The sequence below is a fragment of the Phaenicophaeus curvirostris genome, chromosome 9 (genome assembly GCF_032191515.1).
Source record: "Phaenicophaeus curvirostris isolate KB17595 chromosome 9, BPBGC_Pcur_1.0, whole genome shotgun sequence".
In the NCBI taxonomy this organism is placed as follows: domain Eukaryota; kingdom Metazoa; phylum Chordata; class Aves; order Cuculiformes; family Cuculidae; genus Phaenicophaeus; species Phaenicophaeus curvirostris.
This window is the reverse complement of record NC_091400.1, coordinates 18295753-18309330: the sequence shown is the minus strand read 5'-3', so window position 1 is coordinate 18309330 and position 13578 is coordinate 18295753. Positions and strand designations below refer to the sequence as shown.

Genomic DNA, 13578 nt, shown 5'->3' with positions numbered 1-13578 from the left:
AGGATGTTGCTTATATTGACATCAGCCTGATTTACGATAATTATTATGATATTACTATGCAGGAAATCACACAGGCAAGACAAGTACAAACTGAGAAACACTAGAACAATTATTTCTTCTCTATATTAATACTGCAAAGCCCTTTTCTCAACTGGCATGTTTTGGAAGGGATATTTTTCAGTCCTGTTTCATCCACACCTAAAGGCAAGCATTGAACCACTAAAACTGAAAGCTCTTGCTTAAAGAAAAACAAAAGTATTAGTGATGTCCAGAAAGAATTGCAAATAACCGCATGCATGTCATTTAAGGAGATAAAGCAGAATTACTGAGGAAATTCCTATTTATTGCAGAACTGAGAATTAAACTGGAAATATCATACAAGATGGAAATGCAGAAGCTGCAATTCTCAACACTGAAATCGGCGACAACTGTAGCTGTTACTCACTTTTCAGCGTTCAGACCCAGACTGATAAGGACGACAATCTTATTTCCTACCAAAACGAACTGTAGGTTTCACCCAGATATTTAATCCTTTATGTGTTCCTGACTTCTTAACATCAGTTTACCGTACGTCTAACTGACAAGATTGCTCTGCAGCGAAGAGCCTAGAAATTGCTCTGCAAAAACTTTTCTGACTAAAATCCAAGAAGAACTTTTTTTCTAAACAAATATTACAAACAGGGTAAGTCATATTTAGTTACAGATCAGCATCTATGTTCCTCCAAGTCTGTGAAGCTGGCATGCAAATTGGTTTGACATTTAAAACTTCTCTAGAAGTGCATCTTTTCATCTGGGATTTTTAGGAACCAAACTCTTTCACCTTTAGTCCTGAGGGAATTTATCCTAACAGAGATGCTTTGACTGCACCCTCTTCAAGTTCTCACTTGCACTGACTAATGAGACAGAGCTTGAGATCAGTAGTCCCGAGGACAAACGGGGACATAAAAAACTACCCCAAAACAGTCAACTGTTGTTACTCCTAGACCAGCCTGGATATAGCACACTAGTTTCAGATCTCCTGCCTACGGCTTGTTACAATTCAAGTCACCTTCAGTGACTAAAGTCTACATCAAGTCAGCCCAGGACACACAGATGCTACACCCAGGCAGTTCCTCCTACAGCACAATCCCAGGGCAACTTCAAAGCTTTGTGTTGAAAAAAACGAAGGCAAGGCAAAAACTTCAGCATGTGCTTACAAAAGCAAGCAGTCCCTTCCTTACAGCATCTGTTGCCACTCAACACAGTCCTGGGCACTGCCTCGGCTGATGGATATAAATTGCACATCCTCCCTTAAAAACATGAGGAAGCAAATATAGTGTTCTGAAATCCTCTGTTCGAGTACCCAGAAGACATTAAAATAGTGTTTCAGAAGAAGTGACAGGGTTTCAGAAGAAGTTGCCAGTTTTGACTGATGGCCAAACCAAAAATGAGCATGGATGAGTTTATGGTCTGGAACAGTTGTTGCCTAAATTACCATTGATCTGAATGCCAGATCTGCATACTGCAAGGCTGTGTTTTATTTTTGAGATCACTATGAGCTTTTGCTACATTGGTAACAGTATTCCTGCAACAGAAACGATGACAAAGACCCTCAAAACAACAGATACAATGCTTATGTGAAGACTAACATTGGATGGGACTACTGCCAGAACCGGTACAGTTACGAATTGACTCCAACCATTAGGGAAAGACCTAGCTGATTTCATCAAAGGCAGTGTAACTATAGCAACAGGGAAAAAAAAGTTCATTGAAACTATAGAAGATGGGGAACTAAAAATGAGGCAGGTACATGTTCTCGAGCTATGACAAAAAGAAACCAACAGAAGCTGGCACACACAAAGACTTGTCATTGTACATGTGTGAGATGCACGGGGAAGAAGGCTGTGTGCGGCCTTCTAGGGATGCTTGAGAGGTAAACAAAGCAAGGCTGTGTATAACAAGGAAAAATGTTAGTGAAGAGTAGGACCTGTGGCCAACATGTATGCCTGAAGCAATGCATACAGCTCCATACAGGTGACAGTGTCAAATCCAGCCCTAGGTGCCAAACACGTCTGGGTAAAATTCCTAAAGACAAAATTAGACTGAGCAGAGGTTCTACACATTAACCCAATGCTGCCTGAATACTACTGTCTAGCTGAAGAACATACCTGCAAGACAGCATAACTGAACTTACACAGGCACCTGTATTGAAAAGGATGTGCCAGAATTCAATAAGCACAAACAGGCTGGAGGACAAGTCATATATTTGCACAACACAATAAATGATGCAGAGCAAAGAGTCTTAGCTACACTACAGGAAAAACATTCTTTCTGCTCTGTTCCCAGAACTGATTTTATCTGATGTATGCCAGTAGCCTCTAAGAGACAGATGCTTTTATTATCTTTATTGATCTATGGTTGGAAACACACCTATCAGAGGTTTCAGCCAGCAGACAACTGCTAACAGTTAGTTTTGTTATTGAAAGAGTGATCACTTTTAAACAAAAAAAGCTATCTTGAAAAATGTTCCCTTAAAGGTTACAGAGTACATGCACACATACTTCTAAAACAGTCCTAGCCACATAAGTGCTCTTTCACATTTCAGTTTCTCTATCACACAGAGCTAGTACATCCATAAACTAAACAGGAAATTCACTGTGGTCCTAGCCCAGGTTGACCAAATTCTGTACTCAAATGGGCTGCTTACACTGATAGGGAGTGAAGGAGCACCAGCTCAGCCATATTTTCAAGGAGTGACAAGTGACCCAGTAGCTACTACCAGATCCAATAGAACTGCAAATATACACACATTTTCCAGTCTGGTTGGCCTGCCAACTACCAAGAAGTCCCATGACCCAGATAAAACTGCTTCAGCCCTTGGACACCACCTGACCCTTTCTTAGCCTGTCTTCTAATCAGGGACATTTCTTGAAATAGCTGCTCCAAGTCTCGCAGTTTACATAGACACAGACTTTAAAATATGTTGGGCTGAAAACAGGAAAACAACTGAATTTTGCTATGCAACAGCAATTCCCAGTTCACTATGACCACTCAAGCAGCAACCCTGCTGAAGGAATGTACAGCGCCTTCTTGCCAGCTTCTGCAGAGGACCAAAAAATATATATACTTTTTTAAAAACCATTCAACAGTAACAAAAAACCCTCTAAGTAATATAGTTCATTAAGTCAAACTGTGCTCTTTAATTCTCTTTTACAAATAAAATAACAAACATCAGAAAAAAGCACAGTGAAAGCCATTAAATATAGTCAGCACTTGCTGGTATTTCATATGCTGCAATACATTAAATACGCTGTATGTTTTCCAATCATTAGGATAGAAAAGAGCTGTAAAGCCATGGAAGGAGCTCCTGGAACATGTAGGTTTTAATGACAGACACAATTACTAAGTGAGGAACAGAAATGTTAAATACATTAAAATTATTAAAAAGGCAAACAAACAAAAGGTCACTTATTACATTATAGTCATCATTGGTATATTAATCCTGAGACCTTTTACCAATTATTCACAAATTAAGACTGACTTGGGTGCGGCAAGGCTAAGCTTCTATTAAGGTATTATCACTACCCAACAAATAAAGGTCTTGAGCGACTTTTTCCAGTATGTTCTCAATGCACAGTAAGACGTATTGTAGTCTAGTAATTACAGCTCCAAACAAGCTCTCCTTCACTCTTGCAAAAGTATTAGTGTTTGCATTTGAATGAGAGGTCAAGACAAATGCAGCATCTGCCAGCACGGACCATACAATTATCACCAGTTAAAGCAAGTGTCACTTTACTTTAGCAGATCAGTCTTGTTGCGTGGGATAATGGGAATCCTGCTTTTCCAAATCATCCTACTCAACTAGAACTACATGGCAGGCACTTAAAAAAAATCTAGATAATAAAAAATTACAAGTGCAACTTGTAACTTCTCCTGAGCCACTCAATGCCAGCTGCTGCTTCAAGATCCCCATCATAACCTGGCTCTAGAGAAAGAGGAAGGCAGAAGCAGGGAAATGACTAAAAAACAGAAAAAATGCTACACATCCCTATTTCAACACATTTCTCTATACTTTGGATGTACTTGCTTGCAATTGCATGAACCTAGCATAGATCTGCTTTCTGAAGTCCTAATTCTCTAACACAACAGTGACCAGATCGGACACTATATTCCCCATTTCGGAATACAACTTTTACATTACTTTAACTTACATGATAAAATGAATTAAGAGTCACATCTAATGACAGCAGTTCTCCAACCAAAGTCTCAGTAATAAAGAGCAGAGCCCTTGGTTGTAATGATGTCCTTACTACAATGTCCCAGCCACACATCCCCCTATAAAATAGTAATGCCTCAGGCCAACAGAGACACAGTTAAACAAACCTGGGCAGACTGGCTAGGGCACTGCCCATTTAAAGTTTTCTACCTGGAACCTGAAAGACATTTTAATCTCATTTTGTGCATTACAACTGCACTTTACAATGACAGTTTAAGCATAAGATCAATATCTTGTAAAATCATTTACTGTTATCAACAGAAGTCTTCTGGTAAATGGTTGCTTTCCTTAATAAAAGACTTAGCAGAAGAAAATTAATAAGTAATAATTGCTCCTATTTATGCAGTAAAGCTCATTCTTAGATCTTATGACAATTACAGAATGGGACACAGCATGGTGTTGCTAGAAATGGTGAGGTGCTGAAGTGCTGAGTAGCTGAATGACCCTTGTAGGGCAAAGCAGCAAGTCAGGAGTGAAAGTCCATCAAGTCCTATAATCAGAGCATGAATGCACAGCTGTTCTAAAAACATGCAGCCACACACAGCCATGTATTGTTTCAGATTTCATAACTGTGTCAGATTTCCTAACGACCCCTTCTCACAACTTATGCAAATCTTGCACTGCAGTCCTATACCTGAACAGTAGATATAAAAAAACAACACATGCTTTTAGTTTGGGGAGAGGGGTTGTTGCTGTTGACAACACTGGTTTGTGCACAAAAATTGTCTGAAGTGGATAGAATGAGAGGGAAGAAATGGGAGAAGGCTTTGTGAATTATTTTATTCATCTGTAAAAACCAATGGATTGCTAAATTACAAAAGTTTTGTCAGCACTAGATCTCACAACTGACAGAACCCAACATTTGATTACTTCGTTAAGAAATGGTATGTTGCATCATATCCAAAGGAGTATGGCTTTTATTTCTTTAGTAGCCACCAGGTCGTCATGGAAGAGCAACAAACTTACTAACAGTTTATAAAGCCAATGCTTGGCAAACTCCTTGCTCATTTCAAATTTTTGTCTGTAACGTATGATGAAATACCATGAAGGTTTGTCAATTATTTTTGTATGCAGCTAGGGCTGTACTGAAAGGAAGAATAACGGCATCTATACCTTTGTGCAGTATTTATCCCCAGACACTGGTAACCGAGTGAGAGGATGGAAATCACAACACTTATTTCCTTTTTTGCCTTCCTGGAGACCCAGTATAAATATTGAAAAAGAAATCCAAATAATCTGCCCCGTCCCAATAGTCAAGTATCTTCTAGTTTTGAATGATCTCATTTGATACTCTGGGACCAGCAATTCATGAATGAGTGCAGAAACCAAATATAAGATTTCAGATCTTCCATCTCAGTGGAAGTTCTCTGTGGATTACTCAGCTCACTGACTTGCTCATTCATGTTCACATCAAGACATTTCACGTAGTGGGAGGCAAACTCAGAAAAACAACCTGAAGGCAAAAAAACAAGGCTGGAAGTAAAACATACAAGAATTAACAAGCTTTATTCCAGGTGCTGAACTTACAGCTGTGCCTGAGAACATCGAGCAACAAAAATAAAACTACAACATCATATGGCTCTAAGGAAAGAAAGACCAATGAAAAAAAAAGAAAAGAGACAGAACAGTTCTAATGGCAGAGTTCAAGGAATTCAAAGAACGGGCGCCTTGAGGGTTTGGGGGAGGGAGTCAAGGAGGCTAACAGATGACAAACAAGAAATATAAATGAGAGGAAACTCAAAGAACAAGGGAAACAGTAGAAATGTTGAAGTTAAATAAGACTATCTTGACTATGTCTGCATCGCAGTGTAGCTGGAAGCACAACACACTATCTCCAGTCTGCCTCAAGAACAGCTCTTAGAGCTTGCATGGATGTGCTTGATACTATGCAAACCTGACAGGCATGCAGGTCCCTACATGTTCCAGATATGGTCCACCCATTTATAAGTCCTTACTCATTGTGTATTGCTGTCTGCTCAGTCTTGCCAGTTTAGTTTTAAGAGTATGTGGGATACAATGCTTGGATCCATTCCTGAGTCCAACCACTCACTGGATGAGGTTAGGAGATCATTCTCTTCAAAAAAGCCCTTTTCTCCATGGCTTTGTTCTCCAGACATTTTTTTCAACATACTGTTTTTGTGGGGTTTTTTGCATTTCTTTGTTTTACTTCCAAAGGCTCTGCTCAAAGTGATTATGGATAACCTGCAACTCCAGCTGCCATTTCAAAATACAGATCTGATCTCCGTATCCCCTATTTAATTGTTTGAGCTATAAGAAGACACAAAAGCCTTCCTCTTGCTAAGATGAGGCTGCCTCACATGCAAGAGCAAATTTTAATTCTGCAGAAGACCATCAGTCTGGTACATTTCACTAAAATTTCCTTCATTCACACACTTAGTATATTCACTTGCCATGTGCCCAATTTCTAACAAAGAAAGTAAACCTCGAAATCTGGCATCCACCATGTTTTATGGATATTCTTGTCTTGCTATTGCCAGACAACCTGCCCAAAATGGATGCACGACTTTATGTGATGCAACATATAAAAAGGAATCCTTCCCTCAGGGAACAAATTATGTGAACTACAAAAGACATGATCCAAAAATATACACCTTTCTTGATAACAGAAGCAGTATGCACTAAGCTTACCTTTGTGACAGCAAAAATGCCTTTTCAAATGATTTCGTGTATTTAACAGCAGAAAGAGGGATGCAAACACTGAGGAAGCCAGCAATTATAAACAGATTAAAAAGAACCACATTCTATCTTTTGTGAAGTAATTGCATTCAATGCAACTGCTGGAATTCTCACGGTTCACTACACACGTCGATATGCCAAAGCAATTGACTATTTTAAACATTCACAGATTAAAAATCCCTCTAGGCAACTGGTAATTTGGAATGTCTCAAGCTGCCAATAGACATAGAAATCCTGCAGTCCAGATGCACTCTCCAAAGAGCTGCCCATTCTCAGCATCTACACAACTTTGTGGATTCAGTCACTTCCTCCGGGACCAGGCTGTGTGCTTGCACACGCTCCTCAGGCAGGGTGGCAGGTGGCTGTGCAGTCTGCATATCGTGTGCAACTTGGACGCGACGCACGTGCCTGGATCACTGCCTCTGCTCAGCTAAGAAGGTCGACAAAGCCTCTCTTATTTCCAACTCATATTATACAGTTGAAGTATACTGTTAAAACTGCGAATCACAGAATCCTTTTAGCCAAGGTTACAATGGCCTCCTGAATCTAAAACCAGATTCAGAACAATACTAGAAAACTGGATACTTCTCAAAGCAAACTCAGTACTTCAAGTGGTTCAATGATTTTATCTTCTTTTTCTCTCTTTCCATGTTAAGATACTGTTTATTAACTTATTTCTGACTACGTGGACTATAAGGGCAAACAGTATTCCCTATAGCAACTAGAGAAAGCACTTCAGGATATTTTTGGTAACATTTAATACGATATGGTCAAAAGCACATGACAAAAAAAATCTCTTGAAAGAGCGCTAGTAGATATCAGACCTGTTTAGTGATACCTACTTGTTACAGATCAGCTTGGTTTTCCCTGAAATTTCATCTTCCAAGTTTTATCAGAGCAGTTTTCAAAATATTCTGACCCACAGCATTTCAAACAGTGTCAAATAGTCACACAAACATAGGTAAATGAGGAACTGGGCTCTACAGATACCATTAAAGTTACTTAGTCAAACACTGGTTAGAGTAAGATCCTTATAACAATCTAACTTGTGATGTTCTGAAGAGCTTTAAGCACCTTACATTTCTTGAAACAACTGGTTGCCTTCAGAAGAACAAGAGGAAGCAGGTGACTCAAGCTATTACATGTTAAGACATATATACTTAGATGAATTATTTTCTGGAGGAAGCAATAAACCAGCATGCCATGTGGACACAGTGGTCCTACCAAAACCAACAAGAAATGCCTGTGGTCTCAGGAAGAATCAGAACAAGCCACTATCAACATTCTGATCTGAAAAAAAAGTATTTCCATAACTACAATTGGTAGTAGGCACACTTTAGCAGATTGAGACCTAAAGTAGTTTTAAAAATACTGACTTGCCTTCAAGACTGAGAAGCAGAGAAGAAGAAACTGCAATAGGAGTGAGCTAGAAAAACATGTGCTTGCCTTTGCACATGGAAATCTACATTTGCTTCATGTTCAGCAGGGAGAAGTAGGAGCACTTCTAAAAGAAGTCATGTGCAGGAAGGGACTGCTATGCAGCGCTAGCACTGAGCGACACTGAAGCCAACAGAGGTTCACCGGCTAAATAAAGCTGAGATGTGCCCAGTGACCACCTGAAGGTCAATAAACAGGATTTATTTTTTTTTTTAAAATTGTTTTTGAGCAGGTAGTGTGAATACAGAGTATGCTGCTTGGAGCATCATAACTACCACTCCTGGTCTGGGCAGCTGTAGCTGAAACAGCGAGCTGTGCAGGCAGCCTCGCTTCCCATCACTGGAATCCTAAAATCATCAGATTACAGTGGAAGACTGTCTGAGGCAATCAAAGGGGTGACTAACAAAACCTACCAGCTGAAGAGAAGCCTTCCAGAAGAGCACTGCTCCTCACCTAGTTGGAAAATTTCAGCATGGTTACTATCTAATAAGGAGTATTGAGGGTTTTGTGTGCCTGAATGACCTGAATAGGTCATTTTGATAGGAATGGTTGGACTCGATGATCTGGTGGGTCTCTTCCAACCTGGTTATTCTATGATTCTATGAATGCCAGCAGCTGCACAAGATATAAAAATATACCACCGCAGTTCCAGGATTGCCTGCACTTTCTGCTAAAATAAAATCTCTGGGCCATTAGCCTATTGGAATAGAAGCTTTTCCACTTAACTTAAGACATTTAACTCATTCTCTTTCTGCATCGCTCACACATGCATCAGTTCAAAAGTACCAATGTTATGCGAGTAGTATTAAACAATTGACTTCACGGGGTTCCTCTGCCTTGTATACTTATTCCTATGAAACAAAAAATGAACTGCAGCTGTCAGAGTGCTGGCTGACCTACTGGGGACTGTACTGCATTCTTGCACACGCGCTGACATAGCATTTTCTAAAGTTTGTTTCCTAAGGGGAAAGAGTTATAAATAAATCTCATATTCACAGTAAACCTCCTGCCCTTCATTCCCTAGAGCGTTGAGTGCGGGTGTTTTTTTGTCACAGGAAACTGCACCAAGGTTTTCAGAAAAAGTGTATTAGCTTGTACAGTTTGCTTTTGTCAAACTGCCTTTAACTTAACCCCCACCAAAGCTAGATTTAAAAAATTCAGTTTCAATTTTCTCTGCGTTCACTGCAATATGAACTCATTGTCTGCTGATATCTGTACATCTATGAAACCTGCAGCTCTTTTAGAAGGTAACAGATTTTATTAAAATACATTCTGTATTTTTTAAAAATAACTTTAAAAGACCCACAAAGAACCAATAAATGATTTAAGGCATTTGTGTGCACCCTCTAAAAATACACAGCCAGACCTCTAGGGAGTCTGTTTTCTCTTGGGCTAAAAACTTGGAACTGAGTGATAAGCTGAAGCAATAAAGAGGAGCTTCACCATGGGCTCTGGAATCCAGCAAAGAGGATTCACTTATCAGGTAGAATTCTCAGATTGTCACCTTTTATGCCTGGCATGTCACTTTGACAAAATGTCTGCTGATCCAATTATAATATGGTACTGATCCAGAATTGGAACTTCCCTATCCGCTCCTACTCACATCCAGTCCACCCCAATCTATTTCTGATTCCTCTTAGTTTTGAAAATACAAAAGATAAAATTATCCCTAATTGTAAGTACTATCCTTCCAGCTTGAAATGACTACTGACTTATTTTCTAGGAGATTAAAGAACATGTAACTGCTGCTTTGGAAATCCATTTTTCTTAAAGGCCAAAACCCAGGCAAGCAATATTGCCTATCTCAACATTAAAAAAATATCTAAATTCTCCCTGAAATTTTACTGTTAAAGGGGTATTTCAAAAGGCATCCAGTGAAAAAAAGAGAAACATCAGATAACGTGCAGGAATTTTCTAAAAGGTGAAACAGATCACTTGGCCAGATAAGCACTCTGGGGAAAGGCAGGAGTGCAGGGGGGGAAGGATTAGATGCTGCTGAGCTGCATCTTGCAGCGCAGGCAGTGGGACTGATGGAACAGTAGCATGGGATAAGGATGCAACCTGCAAGGACAAATGGGTTGTGCTCTGAAATACAGACTTGAAAGTATGAAGACTCAAACCAGAACACCCTGGTCCACATTCGGACTTCTCCATACTCACATTCCCAATTTTGGGTTTCAATACAGACATTTACAAAAGGTGATCAAGACTGATGTAAATTTGCAATGAAAAGCTAAGGGTCAGATGTCAGATGGCATCTTTTGCACGGAGTACGAGACTTGTGTCTCTGCTTAAAGAGCTGCCTCCTGGAGCCCACCACCTGGCAAAACACTGACTACACCTTAGTGAGTGTTCTCTCCAAGTCAGAATAGTCCCATTCACCCCACCAATCGTCCTTCTTGAAACTGTTCTATTTGTTCCCACCACTTGTAAATGTGATCCAAATTCTCCTTGCACTTCGCTGGTTGTACAATGGATTTTAAATCTCAAAGCATCGTGGTCCATGAGAATTCAGAAAGCGCTCCACAATGCCCTCATTCCCATGTACAGAGACAAGCAAACTGATAGTAATACAAACTATAAATTAACGATCACAGATACCTAATTTTGTTTGTTTGTTTGTTTCAAGTGAGGTACAACAACATAAAGAATCTTAATGATTTTCAAAAAATGTTGGGATTTAAGATACTGGGAGTTGTTGGGATCTTGGAATTCAAGATTAAGAAACAATATTTTGGACAACAGTTGTGTCGGGACTCCTCATCTTGGTACTTTGATATTAAAATTCTTCCAACCTTTGACATGTGCAGAAACTCTGCTGCCCAAGCTCCCAAGCTCATAACTGGAACATAGCGGTGGAACCGAGGTAAGAGGATTACATTTCAGGAGGGACATGTTTTGGTGTGAGACTAAAGGCTTAAGGGGATTACATGAGAGAGGCTGCTTCCCAGAGTGACAGGGTGAAAAACAGCATAGCCCACGTGTAAACATCGCCTGTAAGCAAGCACTGCTTTGCACCCCTCAGCAGTAGAATGTTGCAATGAGCAGAGCAGCACATGAACCAGTGACCACATCAACTGCATTTTCAGCCACCTCCACTGTCTCAGCACCATCTTAACTCATGCCACACATGCATTTGTCTCCTTGTGCTTTTTATCACCTTTGATTCTTCTTAACTGCTGCTCTTCCCATATGAACCAGATCTTTCTCCTGTCTGTTATTATCCATACTGTCTTTCTCTGTTTCATTCCCTATCGCCACTGAAAAACAATCTGGAAATAGTTTTCTAATTCAGCTCAAGAAAAGTATGTTGGGATGCTATATAAAGCAGGGTGATTTCCGTATCAAGAAACTAGAATGGACAGAAGTATAGCCATCCTCATAAGATCTAATCCTGGGTACAAAAGGGAACTCCTGTAAACTTCAGAAAAAAGGACAACAATTATTTTTAAATCTCGCAGAATTTTATTTTTCTGCTAGCTAACACTCATCAAAGGTGGGGCAGTAGATTTGGCTTCCAGTTAAATATGCTCTTCTAACAAATACTTACAGAAGCGGTAGTCTTATTCCCTGAAAGATGTGGAGTTCAACTCGCTAACAAACGCCGGAGGGCCTCACACAACTGAAACATCCTATCTGGATGTAATTTAGAAAGCAGAAAACTGTGCCAAATTCAACCGATGCTTCCAAGAAACAGGAAAATTCATGATCAGGGACATTTGCTGCTAAGCATTAGAACACATAGCAAAAGGTTAGAATTTCCTCCAAAAGCTTATAACCCAATACAAGAAAATTTAAAGATGACAACAGCAACCTGACAATAGACACTAAGGGTGGATAATGGGGTACTGAGTAAAAGCTGCCAGGCAAATTTATGCAAATGCATTAAAATACACACACACATATATACACATATTTAAAAAAAAAAAATACCACAACCCTAAAAATTACATTTTGGTTTCATTTAATGGAAAAAATCTGCACTGGACAGGACTGAATCCCAAGGGCTACAGTAAACTAAACCCTCTCAAAAGAGAAGTCCTGCAACAGCTATCTGAATTTTAATGACAAGGTAGTTAATTTCACTTGTAACACAGACAGCATCAAAGAAGAAAAGAAAAAGTTAGAATGACCACTGAGCCAGAGCTTGGGAACCAGGAGTTTCACTGTCTGTAGTCAGACCTTTGTGGCTTTGGACACTAAACCTTTCACAAAGTTCATACGAAAACAATAGGGCAGAAAGTCAGAGATCACCTCTGAAAAGTGCTGACAGGGAAAACTGGCTCCTATCTACAGATGGTATAGAAGAGGACAAATGCTTAGAGTTTATTAGGAGGATGGATGTCCTCTTATTTTCATAGCACGCTGTGTAGGTTAAAGCTACCTTACTTAGAAATTGTTTGGTCCTAGCACCACTCTTCAACTCCCCTTTACATTTAACACAGCATTTGGTTTTTGGCAGAAGACAAAATGCCTAATGCATAATTAAGAGCTTGGATAGGGTTGCAATTTGTTTAAATGTCACAGGTATACCACAAAAACCCATGGTGCAAAAGCCACTTATGCCTACACAAACCTCCCTGCCTCACCCACCCAGTATCAAGTCTTCTAATCAAAATGAGCTTTAGGGACAGAGACATCTTTTTTAGTTTTTCTTTTGCTAGTCTACAGTGTGCTTACCATCTGAGTACAGGTATTGTGGTAAATGATGAACCAACAAAGTACAGTTCAGGTTTTGAGCTCTCTTATCCATACAGCCACAAGAAAAAAAATGATAAAAAGTAATTTCATAGTGAAAATGCTTCCAGTTGAAATATACAGGCAGCCTGTAACAGCTGGTCAAGCAGGGGCAAGCCATTCAGATAAAATGTTGATGTGGCAATGATGGAGTACAGTAACAATAACTTGTCACCGAAGTTCATTATTTTAAGGTTGATGAAAAACAACCAGGGCAGTTATAAAACATTGCTCTTTTGAAACCAGGAGCTCCCAAGCTTTCCCATTACACAACGTTATTTCAGGGACATTGACTGCAGGTAGACTTATAGTTTCTTAATTTAAGAGCTTCTGTCCATCTGTAATAACTACAACAGACTACAGGACAGACAATTGCTAAGTCAACTGTGACCCCTGACTGCAACCTGGGAAATGGAAAGCCAAGAGAAATCAGGAGAGTAATTTGACTTGAA

The 13578-nt window shown here is 39.6% G+C and overlaps 1 protein-coding gene across 8 annotated transcripts in view; it reads right to left on the bottom strand.

The window, feature by feature from the left end:
* The window catches only part of MARCHF8 (membrane associated ring-CH-type finger 8), an 85120-nt gene that overhangs the window by 25363 nt on the left and 46179 nt on the right, over nt 1-13578 (bottom strand). The window lies entirely within an intron of this gene.